Raw genomic sequence first — 24821 nt, 5'->3', positions numbered from 1 at the left:
ACTAGAACAAAAAAATTTCACAATATGTATGGAAAAACAAAAAACCCCGAATAGCCAAAGCAATCTTGAGAAAGAAAAACGGAGCTGGAGGAATCAGACTCCCTCACTTCAGACTATATTACAAAGCTATAGTAATCAAGACAGTATGGTACTGGCACAAAAACAGAACTATAGATCAATGGAACAGGATAGAAAGCCCAGAGATAAACCCACGCACATATGGTCACCTTATCTTTGATAAAGGAGGCAAGAATATACAATGGAGAAAAGGTAGCCTCTTCAATAAGTGGTGCTGGGAAAACTAGACAGCTACATGTAAAAGAATGAAATTAGAACACTTCCTAACATCATACACAAAAATTAACTCAAAATGGATTAAAGACCTAAATGTAAGGCCAGACACTATAAAACCCTTAGAGAAAAGCCTAGGAAGAACACTCTTTGAGAAAAATCACAACAAGATCCTCTTTGACCCACCTCCCAGAGAAATGGAAATAAAAATAAAAGTAAACAAATAGGACCTAATGAAACCTAAAAGCTTTTGCACAGCAAAGGAAACCATAAACAAGACAAAAAGACAACCCTCAGAATGGGAGAAAATATTTGCAAATGAAGCAACTGAGAAAGGATTAATCTCCAAAATATACAAGCAGCTCATGCAGCTCAATATCAAAAAAAAACAAACAACCCAATCCAAAAATGAGCAGAAGACCTAAATAGACAATCCTCCAAAGAAGATATACAGATTGCCAACAAACACATGAAAGGATGCTCAACATCACTACTCATTAGAGAAATGCAAATCAAAACTACAATGAGGTATCACGTCACACCCATCAGAATGGCCGTCATCAAAAAATCTACAAACAATAAATGCTGGAGAGGTGTGGAGAAAATGGAACCCTCTTGCACTGTTGGTGGGAATGTAAATTGATACAGCCACTATGGAGAAAGGTATGGAAGTTCCTTAAAAGACTAAAAATAGAACTACCATGTGACCCAGCAATCCTACTACTGGGCATATACCCTGAGAAAACCATAATTCAAAAAGAGTCATGTACCACAATGTTCATTGCAGCACTATTTACAATAGCTTGGACATGGAAGCAACATAAGTGTCCTTTGATCGATGAATGGACAAAGAGTATGTGGCACATATATACAATGGAATATTACTCAGCCATAAAAAGAAATGAAATTGTTATTTGTTGTGAGGTGGATGGACCTAGAGTCTGTCATACAGAGTGAAGTAAGTCAGAAAGAGAAAAAGAAATATGCTAACACATATACATGGAATCTAAATAAGAAAAAAAATGTTTCCGATGAACCTAGGGGCAGGACAGGAATAAAGATGCAGACGTAGAGAATGGACTTGAGGACTTGGGGAGGGGGAAGGGTAAGCTGGGATGAAGTGAGAGAGTAGCATTGACATATATACACTACCAAACGTAAAATAGATAGCTAGTGGGAAGCAGCTACATTGCACAGGGAGATCAGCTTTGTGCTTTGTGACCACCTAGAGGGGTGGGATAGGGAGGACGGGAGGGAGATGCAAGAGGGAGGGGATATGAGGATATCTGTAGACATATAGCTGATTCACTTTTTTATACAGCAGAAACTAACACAACATTGTAAAGCAATTATACCCCAATAAAGATTAAAAAATATTATATGTCCACTCTGTATATCAAAAGAAACTTAAAAACTTAAAATAAATGGTACATAAATCTCTAAATAAGAAGTGTTTTTATCTTTAAAAAGGATTGAAGAAATGATAATTGAAAACCAATTCAATAAAATGACAAAAGGGAAAATATTTAGAGTAATGATGCCAAAATATGAATTAATTTAGGAAAGGATCTGAACTAAAATGTCATAAAGAAGAAACACACATAAGAAATACAAACTTCTAAAATGTTCAATATAACTAATAATAAATTATAAAGGAAAGCAAATTACAGATTAATTAACCTAACTTTAATGAACTAATCACAGGGATTTTTTAAAGTATACATTTTGAATAGGATTTTTAGTGCAAGGAAACGCAGAGAAGATGGTTAAGCAAATAATTTTTACTTATAATATAAAAATCTCTCTTCATAAGACCTTAAATACTCACAAGAAAACAAAGCAGAGAAATAGCTATCTGAGGCCTTTTTTGAATAAGGAAGCACATTCTGAATTTAAATGAGGAAAAATGGGATTTTTTCCTATTTTTAACTCCCTTGCATGGCAGGGAAATTTAGATTTTGAAGGCAAGGAAACAGGTTAGAATCTTGAATCTATAGTTTAAATGCTGGGTAACATTGAACCTCATTGACTTTATCTCCAAAAGGGAGATATTACCTGCCCAATTTACCTAGCGGGATTGTTTTAAGACCAAGTATAATGTAGAAATGTATAGCTAACGAAGTGATTACTAGTTGTGATACAGTCTTCTTTAAAATTTTCAAAGGTTATTTTTTTTAAATTTGAAGTATATTTACTATAATTCATGTTTTATTTATTGAGGAAAGAAGAAACACAACCTATCAATACATACACAAGAAGAGCTTTGGGGATTCATGTTGGGTGTCTAGTGGAAAGATCCCTCAAATTGAAAAAGGAATTTTAAAGGTTGTATTAATGATTATTCCAGAGTGTTTAGGATCCCTAACAAAATACCCAAACATTTAAGAACAAGAGAAAAAACTCTTTTAAATGTACCAGTATTTCAATCAGGGTGAAAACTGGATCAACTCAAAGAGTATGTGTGTGTATGAATCATTTTACCCAAATCTACAGAAGGAGAAAAAAAGATTAAGTAGCTATAATAAGATCACACACACACAAATCAAATGCTTTGGCATTCTTTACACATATGTCTTCCTTCTTATTTTGTTAGTTCAATCCCATATCTGTTCTTTTTTCTCCCCCACCTCTCACTACACAGTAACAACCGCTCAGCCAACATTTGATATAACAAAGGTCAGAAAATTATTGGTTCCTCTAACGCCTCTAAAGGGCATCAATTAGCACTTCAAATTGTAATGGATATTAAAAAGCAAAGTCTATCATCTTTGAGGTGCTATGCCTTATATGTGGGTCCTGAACTAACAGAGATTTCATAAAGGATTTCTTAGAATCTGTGGTAGGATGAATAATACTTCTCTCCCTGCAAAAAGATTTAAAAAAAGAAAAGTCCTAGACCCACCTAACCCCCAGATCCTGTGGCTATGCTACCTTCAATGAGAACAAGGGACTCTGCTAATAATGATAGGTTTAAGGGCCTAGAGTTGTGGAGATGATGCTGGATTATCTGGGTGGGCCCAATCTAATCAAATGGGTTCTTAAAGTTGAAGACAGTAGGAGAGTAGATCAGAAAGACCCAATGTGAGGACTCAGTCTACTGTTGCAGGCCTTAAACACTGAGAAAGGGGGCTAGAAGCCAATGAATGCCAGCAGTCTCTAGAAGCTGGAAATGGCCCTCAGTTTACAGCCAAAGAGAAAATGAGGTCCTTGGTTCTACAACCATAAGAAACTTAATTCTGCCAAAAACCCAAAGGAGCAATAAATGGATTCTCCTTTAGAGCCACCAGAAAGGACTGCAGGCCTGCCAACACCTTGATTTTAGCTCTGTGAAACCCTTACTGAGCTTCTGATCTGCGGGCCTGTAATATATTTATGTTGTCTAAGCCACTAAATCTGTGATAATTTGTTATGGCAATAATAGAAAACTAATACAGAATCATATACTCAGAGAAAATGTTAAAAGTCATTTGGAAGAAAAAAGGACAATTGTAAAATACTCATGTTCTGTCAAATACTATCAGAGCACTAACTGATCATAAAGCATTTATACTAATTATTTACTAAGTATCATCAACTAATATAATCTAAAAAATATAATTACCACTACTACTAACAATAACTTATGTACACAGAATGTGAAGTGTTATCCTAAATACGTGACTAATATTATCTTACTTAACCCTCAGAAAGCCCTATGGTAGATTTGATTTTTATCCCTATCTTACAGATAAACAAACTGAGGCTTAGAGAAATAAAGTAAATTCCCTAAAGTCACTCAGATAGTAAAAGGGAGAGATGAAACTCAAACCCTAATCTCTGGTAACAAACCTTGTGATTTTAATACTATGATAAATGTTATATATTACCCATTAATGTAGTTGGCAAATTTGGCTTTGTGTCATTTGCATGTTTCGGAGGATCTCTGCTCCAACTATTTTACTGTATTTCTCAAAGACCCAGAAACAGAACTTTCACAGAATAATTAATACCCTCTAAAGTTTGCAAAATATAGCAGCATATGAATTTTTTTAATAAATAAAAATATCACAAAACACTTCAAACATTGACATTTACAAATAAGAATGAAACGATACAAATAAGAAGTCAAATTAAAAATAAATATTCTTCAATTTCTTATAAAAATATTTTTGAGAGCAAGCTATGTGTCACCCACTCTTATAGGTAACTGTGCATATTGCCCAGGTGTTTATCTAAAAGAAATGAAAATTTATATTAACAAAGCAATCTGTACATGAATATCTATAGTCTGCTTATTCATAACCACTAAAAGTTGTTAATAGCCCTACTGTATTTTACCCAAGGGATGACTAAACAAACTCTGATAGTACTCAGCAATAAAAAGGAAGGAGCTATCAATACATACAACAGTATGACTCTCAGATGCATTTTTCAAAGTGAAAGAGTCAGACTCAAAAGGCTATATACTATATATTTCATTTATATCATATTCTGAAAAATTCAGCACTACAGCAATAGAGAACAGATCAATGCTTAACTGGGGATGGGTGTGGGAGGAATGGTTGTTTATAAAGGGAGTTAATAGAGCATTCTATATATGTTCTATATGTTGATTATGGTGATAGACACAATTCCATTCTTTTTTAAAACCTACATAACTGTAAACCAAAAAGAATAAGTTTTACTATGTAAATTAAAAATATATAAAAAGGCAATGTTTACAAAACAGAAATAGAGTCACAGATGTAAAAAAATAAACTTATGGATACGGGGGGAAAGGGGGTGGGAAGGATAAATTGGGAGATTGGGATTGACATATACACACTACTACATATAAAATACATAACTAATAAGGACCTACTGTATGGCACAGGGAACCCTACTCAATACTCTGTAATGACGTATATGGGAAAAGAATCTAAAAAAGAGTGGATATATGTATAACTGTTTCACTTTGCTGTACAGCAGAAGCTAACACAACATGGTAAATCAACTGTACTCCAATAAAAAAAAATTGTTTAAAGTGAAAAAAAAAAAAGCCAACAGAGTATATATTATGGAATGCTGAAAGCTACTCAGGAGACCACAGGATTGAAGGGTCAGAGATACAAAAATCAAATGACACAAGTAGGAAAAAACCCCAGCAAAATAGGCTTACAAACAACTATATCAATCATTACATTAATCATAAACTTATTAATACTTTAATTAAAAGGAACAATTATCAGGGTGGATAAAAAACCAAAAACTAAGTATATGCTATCTTAATCACATATTAAACGTAAACACGTAGATGGCTTAAAAGTAGGTAGATGGCCAAAGATACAGCTTGATAACACTAATCCTTGGAAAATTGTAGTGGTTTATCAGAAAAAGTAATCTCCAGTTAAGGAGTACCATCGAAAATAAACAGATATGACCATTATTATTTATTTATTTTTTTAGCTTTGTGAACACCTAGAAGGGTGGGATAGGGAGGGTAGGAGGGAGGGAGATGCAAGAGGGAAGAGATATGGAGATATATGTATATGTATAACTGACTCAATTTGTTATAAAGCAGAAACTAACACACCATTGTAAAGCAATTATACGCCAATAAAGATGTTAAAAAAAAGAAAGAAAAGAAACAGATATAATTCAAATGATAAAAGGATCAATTCATCAGGAAGATGAAATTCCAAATACATATGCACCTAAAAATGGAGCTTCAAAATACATAAAACAAAATGATACAACTGAAGTGAGAAATAGTTCCACAATTATAGTTGAAGGATGTAAGCCTCCTTGCTCAGTAACTGATAAAACAAGGAGGCAAAAAATCCACAAGGATATATAAGATTTTAAAAACACCATCAATCAACTTAAAGTAACTGACAATTTAGAACATTACAACAAAATACTGAGAGGGAGCATATTCCAAGAGAGACCAGTACTTTGAAAGAATTTAAATCACATAAAATAGAGGGCTCTGATCACAGTATTAAATTAAAAACAAATAACAAATATATTTCAGATAATTGCCAAATACTTGGAAATTAAACATCCAATAATTGTCTCATAATTGCCTGATGAAATATTTGTACAAAATATAAAAGCATTTTTCAAATAAATAAAAGACAAAACCTAATGGAGAAACAACTTGAAAAGACACTTCAAAAGTAAAACACACAGACAGTCAATAATTACATAAAGGGTGTTCAATATCATTAGTCATCAAGGAAATATAAAATAAACCACAGGATACCACACAAACTCACTAAACTAGCTAAATTTAAAGACTGACAGCACCAAAAATTTTGAAAGGACATCGAGAAACTGGAGCTCTCTGTATTGCTGATGAGAGTGAAAATGGTACAGCCACTTTGGAAACTTGTTTTGCACTTTTATAAAATTAAATAACTCAGCATTTGATACAATAATTCTACTTCTAGATTTACAAAAGTGAAATAAAACATGTCTGCATAAAGAAATATATAAGAATGTTAGCAACTTTATTCATAACAAGCAAAAGTTGGAGGCAACCTAAATGTCCACCTAAAAATCGATGTATTAAAAAATTGTGGCAGGGCTTTCCTGGTGGCGCAGTGGTTAAGAATCCACCTGCCAACACAGGGGACACAGGTTCAAGCCCTGGCCCAGGAAGATCCCACATGCCGCGGAGCAAGTAAGCCCGTGCGCTGCAACTACTGAGCCTGCGCTCTAGAGCCCATGAGCCACAACTACTGAGCCCACGTGCTGCAACTACTGAAGCCCGTGCGCCTAGAGCCCGTGCTCCACAACAAGAGAAGCCACCGCAACGAGGAGCCTGCGCACCGCAACGAAGAGTAGCCCCCACTTGCCACAACCAGAGAAAGCCCATGCACAGCAACAAAGACCCAATGCAGCCAAAATAAATAAATTTATTAAAAAAATAAAAATTGTGGCATATTCAAGCAATGGAATACTATTCAGCAATAAAAGAACTGAACTCCAGCAAGTTATTCTGTGGGTACAAACAAATTATTCTAAAGCTTATCAAAAGAGACAAAAGACACAGAATACCCAATAAAATATTGAAAGAGAAGAAAACGTTGGATGTCTGAAACTACCCAACTTCAAGATTACTATAAAGCTACAGTAATCAAGAATGTGGTAATGGCAAAGAATAGACAAATAGATCAACATTATTCCCTTCTTACTTGTTTCTGTGTTCTTTCATTGAGTTCCAAGAAAAAATTTCACTGTCTTTCCTATATCTTTTAGGACACACTGTAATTGAAACTACTTCAGCATGTTTCTCAGGTCTGGATAGTTTAGACAGTTTCTACTTTCTTTACTTTATGTTTTATTCATTTCCAGTAATTCAGGATTTAGTTTGAGAATATTTTATTAAGTACTAAGAACAATAAATTAGCATTTAATTTCTAATTTACAATAGAAATTATTTTTAACATTCAAAAAACCCTATTTTTACTATAAAGAATTTTCATGAATATTAAATGCAAAAGACAAATGAATATCAGATATATTCAAACATAGTAAAGAAAACTGGAAATTTTCTCAAACATGCTCTTGGCAGATTAGAATAAAACGCCCTAAGGAAATGGTTTCAAAAGTACTCTGGTTAGATTTATACAAAGTGAAATAAAGAACTAACAATTAAATGATAAATTCTAGAGGTATATTCAAACAATATGGATAGTTTAAACAAAAACATACCATTGGTCCTAGCTATCTAAGTGACCACTTATATACCCCTAATTTACCATATAGTGTTCACAAAACATTAAATTAGAGACCTAGCATCATCACGATCAGTTTAATTTACTATAAGAAATAGAAAATTTTAGGTATTTAGTGTACATACTGATCAAGTTTTCACCTTTTTATTATGCCCGAAACACAAGCATACTCTCCTATGGTCAAAAGGGTTTCATGTTTTTTGCTTGTTTGGTTTTGGTTTGGGTTTTTGTTGTTTGTTTGCTTCTTTCTTATCACCACAACTAGACTAGACTCTATTCTCAAGTACCAGATTGTCCACAAAGCAGAGGACTGGGGAGAAAACACACTATGTGTTACTAAAATTAAAACTGCTTTATATGTTACCTAGATAAAAAACAAAACAGACTTTTTAGCAATTGTGTATCATGAGTAAACTTTCAAAAATACATTCAAAAGGCTGAATACGGGGAGCCAAGACAAAGACAATGAAAGAAATATAAGAATAATTAGAGATGCTTATATCCTACTAAGTGGAGATGTCAATCAAATTGAGGAGCTCATAAACTATGTGACAGTGCTTTAATATTAACACTTTGCTACCATATTAAAGAAAAGTTATGAACATTAGCTAGATCTGCATTTGAATAGCTGAGCAGAATCAGATCTCGATAAGACCCTACTTGAGAATTCTATGGTAGCTTGCAAGCTCTTTTTCAAATGATTATATACACATTTATATACCTCAAAGATTTGGTTTTGTCAAAATGACTTTAGGATTGCAATATCATTCTGTCCAGGGTCTTAACTGACACCTGTAACCAGAAGCTCTGGTCCTCATTCCAAAGATACTTACTGAGGAGGTGTCAGAGCAAACTACAAGAATGGGCAAATTTTATATCCCTACATCCATTACATTCTGTAGCCATTTTAAATTCCAACTCCCAAACCTCCTTGTGGTGCTAATAAAAGTGACAAATTCAACCAGTCACACACTTTCTCTATATCTTAGGCCCAGCCACTAACTGATTTCATCAGCTTCCTACTGGTGGCTTGTTAGTCACCCAGAGTAACTATATCACATGATTGAACTAATTAATAAACAAGTGACCAGAGGTCATTTTTAGTGATAGACCTCAAGTTCCAGAGAAAGAATGAAAATATGTCAAACCAAAAATGTATACAGATACAAATGTCACACCACCTCCTGGCTGCATGAAATAAACGGGATATTGGAACACAAATGACTGTGTAGGAGTGGCACAAAAAGAAACCTGTAATGCTGGCCAGCCCTCCTTAGTTCTCCAAGTCACCATAAACCGGGACTCTCATTGAGCTTGTGCTCTTCTTAACAAAATATACAACCTTTTAATTAAAAGAAAGAGACCTCTTCACGTTTAGTAGGAGGGATTGGGATTGTAACCTTGGTTTTATAAACACAAAAAGCGAAGAACATATTTGAAGGGAAAGAACAAGATTACTAAAACCTGGACTGAATCTCTCATGAGTTCAGCAGGAAATGGGGAAATAAAACCAGTGTACCAAATTGCTCTCTAGGGTTCTTCAGATTTATATTCCTCAGAACACATTATCTAGGATGATTCTATAGCCCACAACATTAAATACAGCAATGTTGTGATTGGGGATGTCCAAGTGGAGGCTGCTGCTCAAATGCTGTGAATAAAGATGTAGTTCTAGCTCTTCTTAAAGTGAACATAATGTCAACCAGTGGAAATAAGCAATTGTTCATATTATTTTAAAGATTCAATCAAACCTTATTAAACATGGTAACATCATCATTAGGTACATCTAATGAAGGAAGGGCCATCTAAATTCCTCTGATCAAGGCCCATAACAATCATGGCTGGAACAAAGGCTTTGGACCACAGATGGCTCAGGCCAGTTCTTCAATATCACCAATGGCAGCATGAAGCAGAGAGGATGGCAAGTGACTCAGCTTTTTCTCAGTGCTAATTGGTGGCAACTAAAGCACTAGGATCAGAAGGCACTCCTGAAGACAACAGCAGAAGGCTACTGGCCAGTGGAGACTTTCTAACCTCCATCTTCAAGATCTGATCCTGGAGAAATCTCTTTGTTTGCTCCTATTAATTCCCCAATGTTTAATGCAGTATTCCTGAGCTTTTTCAACTAAGCATGCTTAGTTAGCACTAAAATCCTTAGGAAATGACTAATAAGTAAGATATTTTATGTCCCAATTTTTGTATTTGTCCTTAGTAGAATTAATGAGAAAATTATATTAGATAAAAATACATCAGCATTATCAACACTCCGACATTCATGATCAACAAAAGAACTTTATATAAAACTCTTCAGCTATATGATTTTTAAAATTAGTTTTAAATATAATAATATTATGTGTATAAGCCAGAATCATGCTAATGGTAATGCAGGCAACCACATATTTCTCCTGGTACCAGTAAAGAAATAATTAGATCAATACTTTTATTAAAAAAAAAAAAGCCATTATTATCCCTGTAGGGCATAATCTTGGCCTTTCACTTAAGATAAGATGACAAGTTTCCTTCATGATAAATAATGTAATCTTAATATCACAGTTGGAGAACTGTTCTCTGAATACCCACAGCAGGTACAGGAATTACAGCCCAATTTTACTTGGAAATACACCACTTCTTCCTAATGAGTATGTCTAGATTCAAACAAAGTAGAAGGACAGAGTTAAGACCATAATTAAAGTGATTGTATTTCATTAAGAAGCACACAACTTTGCATAATAAAGACTGTAGGTCAGCTGTGAAAATGACTAAAGAAAATGACACAGGAAAACCATTATTCAAAGCCCTATTTTTCTACTTCCCTTTTCTTAACATAGTTTTAACTAACTGCAATAATGCAGATGACATGTGTAACACCAATCTGAAAGACACACTCTAGAAAATAAAGGTGTAAACCAACTAAGGAGATATTATGTTTACTTCCATTTGCTTCAACCAGGGTGGAAAATGAATGCAAACTAGGTAGAACCACGAAGACAAATGCAAATGAAATGTGTGAGTGTGTATCTTCAAAGTTTATTCTTACGATCAATAGTATTCATTCTAATAATGAATATGTGTGTCTTAACAACAGTTGATTATGATTCTTATATCAATTCCTTATCAAAAATACTTATAAAAAATATCTATTGCTTCACTGGGGAAGTGGTATTTCCTTAGGGTTAAGTTCTAGACCTAAGGTTCTAGGAGATTAGTGACCCCTCTTTGTCCTTGTTGCTTATAGACATTTATGCTCACATTGAAGAACAGAGTCACATTTCAGAAACAAAAACCAGGTAACATGACCTTTCTGCTGTGCTGACCCTCCTTGACAGTTTGGCAGTGTTTATGGTATTGATTCCCTTGTCCTCACTGAAACTCCCTTCTCTGTTGGCACAGTTCTCCTCTTACTATCCTTAAGCTTCCTTTTTTTTCTGACTTTTTCTCTCTTTCTTAGATTCCACCTCTTTGGATACATTGGCAGTTCTAGAAACTGCACACTTATAAACTGTATTTCTGGATAAGATGCTAAAAAAATTAAGTGATGCAAAGGTCAAATTATCCTCATCGGGCTTCCCTGGTGGCACAGTGGTTGAGAGTCCGCCTGCCGATGCAGGGGACACGGGTTTGTGCCCCGGTCCCGGAAGATCCCACATGTCGCTGAGCGGCTGGGCCCATGAGCCATGGCAGCTGAGCCTGAGCGTCCGGAGCCTGTGCTCCGCAACGGGAGAGGCCACAACAGTGAGAGGCCCGTGTACCGCAAAAAAAAAAAAAAAAAAAAAATTATCCTCATCATCCAGCATCAGCTCTAGCATTTGTCTTCACTTTCGGATTTTCACACTTTAATTACCCCCAGATGAACATTTTTGAGATAGAGATAGGAGCACATGAGATTTGTTGGGGATGATACCTGTGAAAGATAAAAAAGGTGAAGAAGGAAGATTGGGTGGGGAAATCCTTCAGACCGCGATACAGATCTGAAAAATATTTAAGACAAGGACTTAGGGGAAGGAGAGAAGCAGAATTGGCAGAGAGAGCCTCAAGCCACAGTAAAGATCTAACAAAGTTTTGCCTAACCCAGTGGGGTGCTCTGGAGCAAGGACTTCCCATTACAGGAGTCCTGCATTGGGCAGAAATGGCCAGACTCTAGGGCCCCTGACATGCTCAGTCATCACTGATACAGAAATGCCCAGGAAAAAGCATGACCTCGGTCCAAAACCAATGTGAATCCTGAAAGCACTAAACAGCAGGAATCTGTCCACTAGCTGTACAACTTGCAGCTGACCAGCAGGCTGTTTCTGAAAGGGAGAGCCAAGCAGCGCATCTCTATGGCTGCCATACTCTTAATAACTTCAGCTTACATGAATACATTTGACTTAGGCTTGGTGTGTTCTAATCCTATTTCTCCATACCAATCAGTTCTAGACTCAGCCATCAGATTAATTTTCCAAAGCACAACTCTGATTGTACCAATGTTTATTCAAAAAGACTTTGATATTATTTAATATTATTTATTATGTATTTATTATTCAATAAATGAAGTTGAAATTATTTAACTCAGTATCAAAGGTTAACCAAAATCTGGGCCCAATGATTCTTTACGGACTTACCTAAGAGACAGTGAAGTCCAGTAGAAAAGACACTTCGGAGCAAGAGAGATAAGATTCTATCCACCACTCAGTAGGTATACAACTTGTTTTCCATCTTAATTTCCTCGCTAGTAAAATAGGAATATGTGGGGTAGATTTTTGAAAGTTTATTGAGATAATTTTAGGGCATAAAAAACACAACATGTTTTAATTCCCTTTACTGTTTATTTCTCCTCTCTGTATCCAATTGTATTTTAAGTACCCTATCAGATCATTTACCATGCCTTGAATATGACTCATGCTTTCTTGCCTATGCCTTACCTCTGACCCTTTTTTAAACTCTTTCTCTGCACCATACCATTTCCACAGTACCTTCTCAGCTATTAAAATCCTACCCATCATCTGAAGTCTTACAGTCCAACACTTCTGATCACCCCAGTCAGATGCAGCTCCATAATTTAGACCAAAACAAAAACAAAACAAAACAATGAAATTTGGGGGAACCTGCATGGACTGCAATGTATTCTTTATTTCTACACTCATATGTTTTCATTTATTCCTAGGATAAGTGGATCATGAGGTCAAGGTCAGTATATGCACACATATTATACATAAATACATGCATATACAGCTTTTGCACTAGTAGATTCTCAATAAATATTTCAATACAACATCATCTGGTTGTATGTAGTCTAACAGCTTCATAACAGTATTTAGTAATATTCGAAGGATATCTGCTTACGTATGATGGCACCACAAAAGATGTATGTTGGCAAAGTGAGTAAAAATATTTCATTGTTTAGAAAAAAATTTGATAGCCCCTAATCTATGAAATGTCATCAAGGTAAAATGACATTATAATGAATCAGAAAAACTAGACCATCCTTTCCATCATTTATTTGACAAATATTGATTTTCTGCCCTAATTCGAAGTCCTTGAAAGAACTGTCAATACCTCCTCTCTTCCCATCCTCTTATCCACTGCAATCAAACTTCTGTCACCGTTTCATGAATACAAGCATTATCGCAGTCACCAATGAACTCCATGTTGGCTCTCTGGAACACTCACAGGGTAGATTCTAATTCACCCAATACCTCAATTTCATTCAGATCTCTGTCCAAGTATAGCTCCTCAGCTTCCCTGACCCCCTATTTAAGAAAGAATTTTCCCCCATTTATTTTATTCTCTTTCTGTGCTTTTCCTCACATACTTATAATTACCTGACATAATTTATATATTGACTCTTTAAAATGGTCAAAATTTCTGTCTCCTTTCTGGGAATGCAAATTTAATAAGGACATAGACTTTGTGTTATTCACTGTTTTACCATCAGCACTTAGAAAATCTCCTGGCTATCAGTAAATAACTGTGCCATGCATTAATAAATGATGGTCTGAGAACAGCATTATGGGTTAGATGATCTGATATTTTCACCAGAGGACTGAAATTAGTATGATTTTTAGTTATTAAAGAAAAAGATTTTTGTGCATTAAAAGTACCCAAACACAATTTAGTTAGTATCAAAACCAAGATTTCCATATTATTTTGGCTATATTTCTTTAGAAAAAAATAATATAGATTGCTGAAAAATTATCTTTGTCATTGATTTTCAGGTTGTGTGATTCTGGACCATAAAGTTCAGAGGAAGTCTGGGGATCTCAGCAAGAACCCTAGACCTCTGTGGAATTTTCTGGAGTGAGTGAGACACTGAGTTCTGAGTTTCAAGTGTTTCAGGCTCATACTCCCTCCCATCCAACTGCCTTTTTTCTTTAATTTCATGCATTGAAGGCCCACACAGTATTTCCTTTGGTTAGGGTGGTGTAAAAAATGTGGTTTTATTACTTTAACAATGAGATGATCCAGGAAATATCATTAATGTAAAGTATCAATATGCTATAATAGGACAAAGGGATCATAACATCCTTGAAATCATGAACCTGACCTTTCAGTAACTTTATATTATCTCTCTACCTAGAAAACTACTGAGTACAGAGGGCTGGCACCCATGAGAGCTATTTGAGATGAATATTCATTTATTCTTTATTATTATTCTTTATTCAACATTTTAGCTTCAATTTATTCAGGCAAATTCAAGCTCCAGTAAATGTCCATTCATCTTTGCTTATACAGGCATAGTCTAAATAGAAGAAAACAATAAAATAGTTTACATATTTTAAGGAAGAAAATGGGCCTAGGGATCTGAAAAACTTCTTGCCTGGTCATTACCAAGGACACAGACATTCTCTTTTCATTCCATGAATCCTAAAATTTTTGCTCACTTATCTTGGAATACCACCCTGGATATAGGCCAGGATTCATTAAAATGAAGCCAGCTTCCTAAAAATGAAGGCCTTGTTAGCCTCACTCAACATTTTTTTCAGCTTACACTGACATCTCACACATTTATCAATGAACTCATTACCTCTGAAGCAGCAAGATGCTGACTTGTGGTTAAGTGGGTGACATATGTGATGATGGTTAGAAAAGGCATAGCTCCCTTGAATAGACAGGGACAGGAAATTCTGTAATAAAAAGATTAGAAAGGCATCAGATTAACTGCTATTAATCCAATCCATTGAATTTTCAATTTAGATATTTTATATTTCAGCTGTCGGTCCCATTTAATTCTCTTTCATATCTTCTATTTCTATTATTATTCTGTTCATGGTTTTCTTTAAATCTTCAGCATGTTTATAACAAATGATTTAAACTATTTTCTGCTATTTTCATCATCTCTGTAATTTCTGCATTCATTTTCTATTATCATATTTTTTCCTGAAGAGATTAGGCATTACATTGGTTTTGCATATCTCACTTTTTTTTGGTTTTGGTTTCTGGACATTGTGAATGTTGTTATTGAGTACTGAATTGTGTTGAATTTTTCAAAAAGGTATCTGACTTTTCTTCTGACAAGCAGTCATGTGCAGACCAGCTTGATCCTTTTTAGACTTGTTTTAGGTTTTGTGTGTGTGTTGATTTTTTACTGGGGAGAGGGGGAGGGTCTTGTGTAGCCTTTACTCTAAGCTAAATTTACATCTGTTTCTAAGGTGTGATCTTATGTGGTCTCTTCTCTCTGTGATCACAATCCTGCATTTCTCATTGCCCAATGTTCAAAAACATTTGTTCAACTTATTTTATCCAGTATTCTATTGTTTACTGAGACACAGCTACTTTAGCCCCAGGTATGGTGTCATGGTTGGAAAACCTGCTTTGGGTTATTCCAAAGCATTGTTATTGCTCACCTTGCAACCAACATTAGAAAAACTCTAGTAGATACTCAATTTAAACAAAAGTTAATTTTCTAAAATCCATCCATGACTCCTTCTTTGCCATTCTTATTATCACTAACCTACTTTGTTTGCTAGCTGTTTTTTTTTTTTCAATAACATACAACATGTCTCTTTTCCTCCAATCTCTTTTTAAAAAAACACACTAAATATATTAATTTTCTAAGATAAAATTTTAATCATATCAGCTTCTAGGCTTAATGTATTTTTTTTGTAATTTCTAAATTAAGTAAAAAACTTCTCAGATTGGCCTAGCAGCCCTTCCACTCTCTGACCCCAGCATAATGTTTCTAGATAGTTCGATCCTATTCCTTCATGCTTATTTTCCATACCAGTGAAACTGGATCACTCTTCCCTAAATATGACACACAGTCCCATCTGTGAGCCATGGCTCTCTCCATCTGAAACAGCTGCCTCTTCCAGAGTGTTGCCTTCTCCACTTATCAAAATCACATCTTTCATGTCCATCTCAGATTCTGTATTTTTCATTGAGCCTAAAGAATATAGATGTAACTTCCTTCTTCTGAACCATTATAGTATACTCTTATTTTATCAATTTACTGAGCACTTAGTATGTGCCACTTACTTTTCTAAGTGTTCATGCAAATTAAAATAAGTTGTCTACAAACTACAGTACTTGTAAGCACCATGCTGTGTTGTTTTACTTAGCACATCCTTACAGTATCATAGATATATTCGATATTATGAGCCCCACGAGGGCAGTGGCTTTGCAAATACCCTGAATAGCTCAGGCATAGCACAGTAAGTATTTGTACCTCCTCTGGGAGGCAGGAAGAGTGAAAAGTAATTGCCATGAAATGTAATTCTTTTTTAAAAGTTGATTTAATTTGGGGAAAATGACAAAAGCACAGGAATTAGCAAGTAGGCAATAAATAATAGTTTTAGCTGCCTTGACACTTTATTTGCATAATTGTTCTATTAAAACGAAAAACTGAAGTAGAAAACTTTATGAAAATTGAGTCAATTGAGAAGAATTCAGTAACTACTAGTTCTAATGGAAATTCTGTTTCCAGATAAAGTTTACCCTTTATGTAATAAAATTTTATTTTAAACTTATTATTATTGAGAAAATTCTTGAAACATATATGCTTTCCTCTGTCTTTTAAAACAGGGGATACCAAAGCACTACTTATCCTTTCTCTGATAATATAGTCATCAAAAATATTGATTACTAAAATATGCAGTTATAAGGTCATGCCTTCAGTACTTAAACGAGATCGATGAAGACATTTGCTTTATTGCTGGGCACGTTGCTTCTTGCGTCTTCTTCCTTACTAGGAACCATGATACAGTGTTTCCACTTTAAGTAACCCTAATCCATGCTGTTAGTATTTTGTGATGTCAAATTTACTAAATTAGACAACATAACTTTACACATATTTTTAAAAATATTCTCTGCCATAGTGGGTTTTCTAATTCTATCGTAATCCGCTATGGACTTTGCAGTGTTTTCCCTTAAGAAATTGTTTTCATTTATTTCTTAGTGAATTTGTTTAGATTTTTAGAGTCGTCAAAATATGACTTCTACACAAATAGAGTATCTATATAAATAGAATAAATTACCATCCAGTGTCTTAATGAAACTTATTTGGTCTGCATATTGAGGACATGGACACAATCAATTGAGAAATCCGGATTAGCAAACTTCTCCATTCCATAATATTAATCTCCAGCTAAAAATGCAACTTATTTATCTTTGCTTTCTATATGGTGCAGTGTAGTTACTTAAAATGTTTAGTAAATGAACAAAGCTACTGTAAGAGTAAAATCTAATCATTAAATAAAATTCACAGAAGTATAAAAAGTAATCAATACAATTTACAGCAAAAGTTATACAAAATCTGAGTATTATCATCAGAAATCATTTGCAAAATTATCACTATCTAAACTTGGAACATATTTACACAAACACACGATATGTAGATACACGATACGTAAGTTCTTCATCCTAACTAGGCTTTGCTCCTCATGCTTAAGTAGTATATATACATCCTTCTAACTTAGTCTGAATCTTACATAGTCTTCAGGTTTCAACTACAGCTTAAGAGTGTTTAACTTTGTGTCAAGTCTCTTTTTTTTACTACCTCTCACTCAACTTTAATATTTACCTACTTTACCTAACATTTACTAAGATCCTGAAGATCCCAAGAAGTCTGCTGTGAGTTTAAAATGATGGATGTATCCTTATCCTCTCTCCTTATATTTCTGTGCATTGTTTCTTCTTTTATGGTAAAATAAAAAAGAAAGGAAAGACTAAGCCTTATTAGTTGACAGTTATAAAAAAGTAATTGCTTCTATCCATAGATCTCATCGCATGTTCTTAAAGCCCTGTTTTTTCTACCTCCTATCAGGCGTCTAGATCCTGGGCAAGGTAGTATCAAATGAAAAGAGCAGTGTACTAGAATTTATGTAATCCATATTTCATTCCATCTCAGCTGCTTGCTATTTGTGTACTTGGAATAAAAGACTTAGTTTGTATGAGGATATCAATGACTGTGATAACTCTGACCTAAAACGGTCATAAGACTCAATAATCCATGTTCAGAACAATATTTTGAAAATCTAAGCAGCATAAAATTATTAAATATTCTTTTTGTAGACAATCCTCCTTTGTAAGATGTCATGCCATTTTTCACAGAACTCAATTTAAAGGTAATTATTGCAAAAAGGTATTTAAAACAAAAAATAATCTTCAAAACAAAGATATAAAATAGTCAACGGTTACATTACATGAATTAATCCATACCTCTTCCTCTAACACGCCATTCTGTCCTACTTTTAAAGATGAGGAAAGTGAGAAACAAAGAGATTAAATAATTTGACAAATGTCACACTAGTAAAGTGGTGGAACTCAGGCAGCCTGACCCCAGACACAAAGCTCTGGATTCAACTTTTGTTCTTTCTTCCCCAGTCTACCCTTTCTCCTTCTCTCTCCTCTCCTCCATCATTACCAAACCACTGGCACAGAGAAAGAGGAATACATATTTCAATGAATGAATGCATGCAGCATTCTTCCTCTGTTGATTAAGATTAATCCAAGAGACAGAAAATTCCATAAAATAACTACATTGGCTCTCAATACAGAAAAGCAAACAGCTGAAGTCTATTACAAGAATATTTAAGACTGAGTAGGGGGTCAATTAACACCACTATTTAATGGCAGACTATTTGCCTCCTAAAGCTAATTCCCCAGCAAAAAGTAACAAAGAATATAAGTAACAGTCCATGAGAAACTCTGCTCAAAGGAATCACCAGAGTTGGATATATCATTCAGAGGAAATAAGTAGGAGCACTACATATAATGGTCACCATTCTGTAACTTACCTAAAATTGAAAGAGAAAAAAAAGTCAACTCTGTATATACTTTTAAGTAGATATTTTATTTTATACATTTACTTTCTGTTTGAATAAATGCTATACTCTGGTATTGTCAAAATAAAAGGAAATATGAAGTTAAAGACTAATTATATCCAGCATAAGTCAGATATTTTCTAAATATATAGATATTCTTTAATTAGATGTTCCAGATTTCACCTATTCTATTTGTTTGTTTCTATTTCATAGTATAGTAAAAAAAAAATGTGAGGTAAAAGAAACACTGCTGGAAATATTTTCTTACGGTAACCTTGAATGCTATTAAAGTCTCTAAATATAGAAAGTGAAACTGAGTTGGAAATTTCTACCAAACCCATAGAGGAAGGACTTCACAAGGTCAGGGGAGGGTTTTCTTCCCCTCTCTTGAAGCTATACACTTCTTGCAATTGAATATGAACATAAACATGTTACTTAAAATATCAAGGTAGGGTCACTGCTTAATTAGCAGTTTAAAAATTGTTTCTTTCAAGGCCATTACAGTATAATGGATATGCAGTAGAATAACTGGAGGTAGTGGAAAGTATACTGATTTAGAAGCAGGCGAACTGCGTTCTGTTCCCAGAACCACTACAGAATGACATTTTCACATCACTTTCCTCTATGAATCTCTTTTTCTTCTTTGATAAAAATAAAGTGATTGTTTCAGATGATCCCTATGGTGTGTTAGATTGAGTTGCTGTCTTTTTTCTTAAGAAGAGGTTTTTGTTGTTTTGTTTTTCTATCAAAAACAGAATGACCTCTGTTCCTCCAAAGCTACCCTTCGATTCAACATAGTTTTGATGTTTCAGAGAGAGGTAAGGAGGACTTCCAAAACTAAAATCTTCCTGCTCTAGAACCTGTGAATTTTATCACCAAGAGTTTCTAATTTCTGAACTATACAATTTGTTTTCTACTTGCATGATATAATGGTTTGTTTCCTTTTGCTTTCTCAAGTTAATGTACAACTTCCTTCATTCTGCATTTCATATTAAAGGAAGAAGCACTTAAATTTTACCATATTTGCTACAGACTTCAACACAGTGCTAGAAGTAAAAAGATATTAAAATATCATTCTTAAGTAAACCTATTGGTATTAGTGAATAATTAATTATGGTTTACTGAACAGGTTAAAGAGGCAGACTGTGGAGGGTTGATTCCTGTCTCACAACCTACCTGCTGAGTGACATCTGATAAATTTCTTAATCTCTCTGTGCTTCAGTGCCCTTATCTACCAAATAATAAAAGCCTACTTTATCAGATAGTTTTGAAGATTAAATAAATGAGAAATGTGAAAACCTTAGGAAATTGCTGGCCACAGAGTAAGCACCAAGTAATATATATTAGTAATTATTATGTTGTATTTTTTCCTATTTTTGGCATCCAGTTAAAAAGAAACATTTTCAATAAGAGAAATATTGAATGATAGTTTATATTCATTGGGTAGAAAAGGCTGCTCTAACCATGACAGAAAATGATGAGCTATAAAGATCAAAAGATTAAAAGTAGAAAAAAAATCATTGTATAAAAATAGCTCCATAAACAAAGTTAAAGACTAAATACCACACTGGAATAAGTATTTGCATCATAGGTGATAGACAAAGCATAAGAACCCTAATTTTAAAAGGGTTCCAATAAATCAATAATAAAAAGGCAACCCAATTAAAAATGAGAAAAGGGGTATATAATCAAAATGGTGGCATAGGAAGACCCTGAACTCACCTCTCCCATGAACACACCAAAATTACAACTACTTACAGAGCAACTATTTATGAGAATGACCTGAAGACTAGCAGAAAAGATTTTCCACAACTAAAGATATAAAGAAGGAACCACACAAGGCAGGTAAGAATGGGGGAGATGCAGTATAATCAGGACCCAAATCCTCGAGTCCACAAACCACATACAGGAGGAATATCACAATTGCAGAGGTACTCCCTGAGGAGCAAGAGGTTCAAGCCCCACATTGGGCTTCCAAGCTCAGAGGTCCTGAAATGGAAAGACAAGCTTCTGGAATGTCTGATTTTAAAAAAACAACAGGGCTTACATTTGGTCAAGTTGGAGGGTTATAGGAAACAGACTCCTCTCTTAAAGGGTGTACACAAAATCTCACATGCTGCAAGTCCCAGCAGAAAGGCAGTAATTTGAAAGAAGCCTGGGTCAAACACACTTGCTGACCTGGGAGATCCTCCCAGAGAGGCAGCAGGCAACTGGGACTCTGCTGTGGACAGAGATGCTGGCGACAACCACTGTGGGAGCTAATTCTACCAGGAGGACATTGATGTCGGCAAGTGCCATTTAAAAGTCAGCCCTCCCTCTAGCCTATTAGTATCAAGGGCTTACACATCAACCAGCAGGGCTGCTCCAGCACTGTGGCACCCCAGTCCTCACAACAAGCCATCTGGGGACCCAGTGCTACCTACCAGCAGGCCAGCATCAGCCCCAAAGCTCCTCAGCCTGGGCAGCCAGACACTCAAGGACAGAGTCCTGCCCTCCAGAGGGCCAGCACCAACCTTGCAGCTCCCTGGTCCGCACAGCCAACCATGAGGGGACACAGCCGCACACCCTATAGCAGGCCTGCAGCCACCACAAAAAGAAGGGCCTCACAGATAACCAGGGACCAGCCACACTGACCAGCATGCCCATAGTGGCCAGCAATGTCACAATAGAAGGTGGCACTCTACCCAGATAGGGTGTACCCCTAGAGCATATAGTTCTGTTGACCAGAAGAAAGCATGCTGCTGGGTCTCACAGGACATGTCCTAAACACAGACAGTTCTCCAAGATCAGGAAATGTAACTGACTTACCTAATACATAAAAATAAGCTCAGATAATTAGGTAAAATGAGGATATAGAGAAATACATTCCAAACAAAGGAGCAAAACCTCAGAAAAAGAATTAAACTAAGGGGAGATAAGCAATCTCTCCAATAAAGAGTTCAAGATAATGATCATAAAGATGCTCAACAAATTCAGGAGAAGAATGAATGAACACAGTGAGAATATCAACAAAGAGTTAGAAAATATAATGAAGAACTAAACAGAGAGAAATACAATAACTAAAATTAAATACAATAACTAAAATATAATAACTAAAATACAATAACTAAAATTTAAAAATACACTAAAAGGATTCAGCAGTAAATTAGATGATATAAAGGAACAGATCAGTGATCTGGAAGACAGTCACCCAAGCTGAACAGATAAAAAGAAAAAAAAATGTAAAAGAAATGAGGATAATTTAAGAGATCTCTGGGACAACGTAAAGCATACTAATATTTGCACTATACCAGTCAAGAAGGAGAAAAGAGAGATAAACGAGCAGAGACTTATTTGATAAAATGATAGCTGAAAACTTTCCAAACCTGGGAAAGGAAACAGGCATCCAGATTCAAGTAGCATAAAGAGTTCCAATAAGATGAACCAAAGAGGTCTACATCAAGACACAGTATAATTAAAATAACAAAAATTAAAGATAAAGGAAGTACCATAAAAGCAGCCAGAGAAAAGCAACCAGTTGCATACAAGAAAACTGCCATAGGATAATCAGCTGACTTTTCAGCAGAACATTGCAGGCCAGAAGGGAGAGGCATGATATATTCACTGAAGAAAGGAAATCTACAAGCAAGAATACTCTACCTGGCAAGGATATCATTCAGACTTCAAGAAGAGATAAAGAGTTTTACAGACCAAAAAAAAAAAAAAAAAATGAAAAAAGATAAAAGATTTCAGCACCACTGAACTGGCATTATGAGAAATGTTAGAAGGATTTCTTTAAGCAGAAAAGAAAAAGGCAATAGCTAGAAACATAAAAATTATGAAAGGGAAAATGTCACTGGTAAAGGCAAACATGCAATAAAAGTAGTAGATCAACCAATTATAAAGCTAGTAGAAAGATTAAAAGACAAAAGTAGTAGAATCATCTATATGCACAACAAGTATTTAAGGGATACACAAAACAAAAACATGTAAATATGATGTCAAAAACATTAAATATGGGGATGAGGAATAAAATTGTAGGGTTATAAGAATGTGTTTGAACTTAAGAGATCAACTTAAAACAATCACATAATGCTAAAGATGGTCATCAAATCTCAAGAGAAGAAAAAAGGAACAAAAATGAACTGTAAAACAACCAGAAAACAGTCAACAAAATGGCATAAGCAAATGCCTATCAATAATTACTTTAAATGTTAAGTGGACTAAATGCTCCGATTAAAAGACAAAGAGTAGGGGCTTCCCTGGTGGCGCAGTGGTTGAGAATCCGCCTGCCGATGCAGGGGACACGGGTTCATGCCCCGGTCTGGGAAGATCCCACATGCAGCTGGGCCCGTGAGCCTGGGCCCGTGAGCTATGGCCGCTAAGCCTGTGCGTCCAGAGCCTGTGCTCCTCAATGGGAGAGGCCACAACAGTGAGCGGCCCGCGTATCGCAAAAAAAAAAAAAAAAAAAAAAGACAAAGAGTAGCTGAATGGATGAGAACAAAACCCATCTATATGTTGCCTACAAGAGACACACTTCAGATATAAAGATACACACAGCCTGAAAATGAGGTGATGGAGAAAGGTATTCCATGGAATGGAAACAAAAAGAAAGCTGAGGCAGCAATACTCATGTCAGACAAATTGACTTTAAAATGAAAACTTTAACGAGAGACAAAAAAAGACATTATATAATGATAAAAGGATTTTTCCAACAAGAAGATATAGCAATTGTCAATGTATATGTACCCAGCATAGGAGCATTTAAATATATAAAGCAAATATTAACAACATAATTGGAGAAATTTACAATAATGCAATAATGTTATGGGACTTTAACACCCTACTTACATCAATAGACAGATCAAATATACAGAAAATCAATAAGGCAACACTGGCCTTAAATGACACATTAGACCAATGGACTTAATAGATATATATAGCACATTCTAGCAAAAGCAGCAGAAAACACACTGTTTTCAAATGCACATAAAACATTCTCCAGGATAGATAACATGCTAGGCCACAAAAAAAAGACTCAACAAATTTAAAAAGACTAAAATAATATCAAGCATCTTTTCATAAAGGTATGAGACTAGAAATCAACTACAAGAAAAAAACTACAAAAATCACAAACATGTAGAGGCTAAACAATATGCTACTAAACAACCAATGGGTCACTGAAGAAATCAAAGAGGAAATTTCAAAAAAACACCTGAGACAAATGAGAATAGAAGCACAACCATCCAAAATCTGGGACACAGCAAAAGTGGTTCTAAGAGGAAAGGTTATAGTGATACAAGCTTACCTCAGGGAACAAAAAAACAATCCAACCTTACACCTAAAGGAAGTAAGTAAAGAAGAACAACAACCACACCTGCCCCCCCCAAAAAAACAAAGTCAGTAGAAGAAAAGTAAAGATCAGACTGGAAATAAATGAAACAGAGACTGAAAAAAAAAAAAAAACAGAAAAGATCAACAAAACTAAGAGCTGGATTTTTTAAAAGATAGACAAAATTGATAAACTTTAAGCAGACTCATCAAGAAAAAAAGAGGGTTCAAATTAATAAAATCAGAGTGAAAGAAAAGAAGTTACAACACAGAAACACAA

The 24821-nt window shown here is 35.0% G+C and overlaps 1 protein-coding gene across 2 annotated transcripts in view; it reads right to left on the bottom strand.

Moving 5' to 3' along the window:
* The window catches only part of KCTD8 (potassium channel tetramerization domain containing 8), a 255814-nt gene that overhangs the window by 132860 nt on the left and 98133 nt on the right, over window positions 1-24821 (bottom strand). Inside the window, exon 2 of one of the 2 annotated variants that reach the window (XR_007477203.1) lies at window positions 14995-15094. The exons of the other annotated variant lie outside the window; for it this stretch is intronic. The gene's annotated coding sequence lies outside the window, so the exon portion shown is untranslated. The remainder of the gene's footprint in view (window positions 1-14994; window positions 15095-24821) is intronic. 2 annotated transcript variants of the gene reach the window in all.

This window comes from Orcinus orca, chromosome 4, assembly GCF_937001465.1.
Source record: "Orcinus orca chromosome 4, mOrcOrc1.1, whole genome shotgun sequence".
Lineage (NCBI taxonomy): Eukaryota > Metazoa > Chordata > Mammalia > Artiodactyla > Delphinidae > Orcinus > Orcinus orca.
This window is presented reverse-complemented; position numbering and strand designations above follow the sequence as displayed.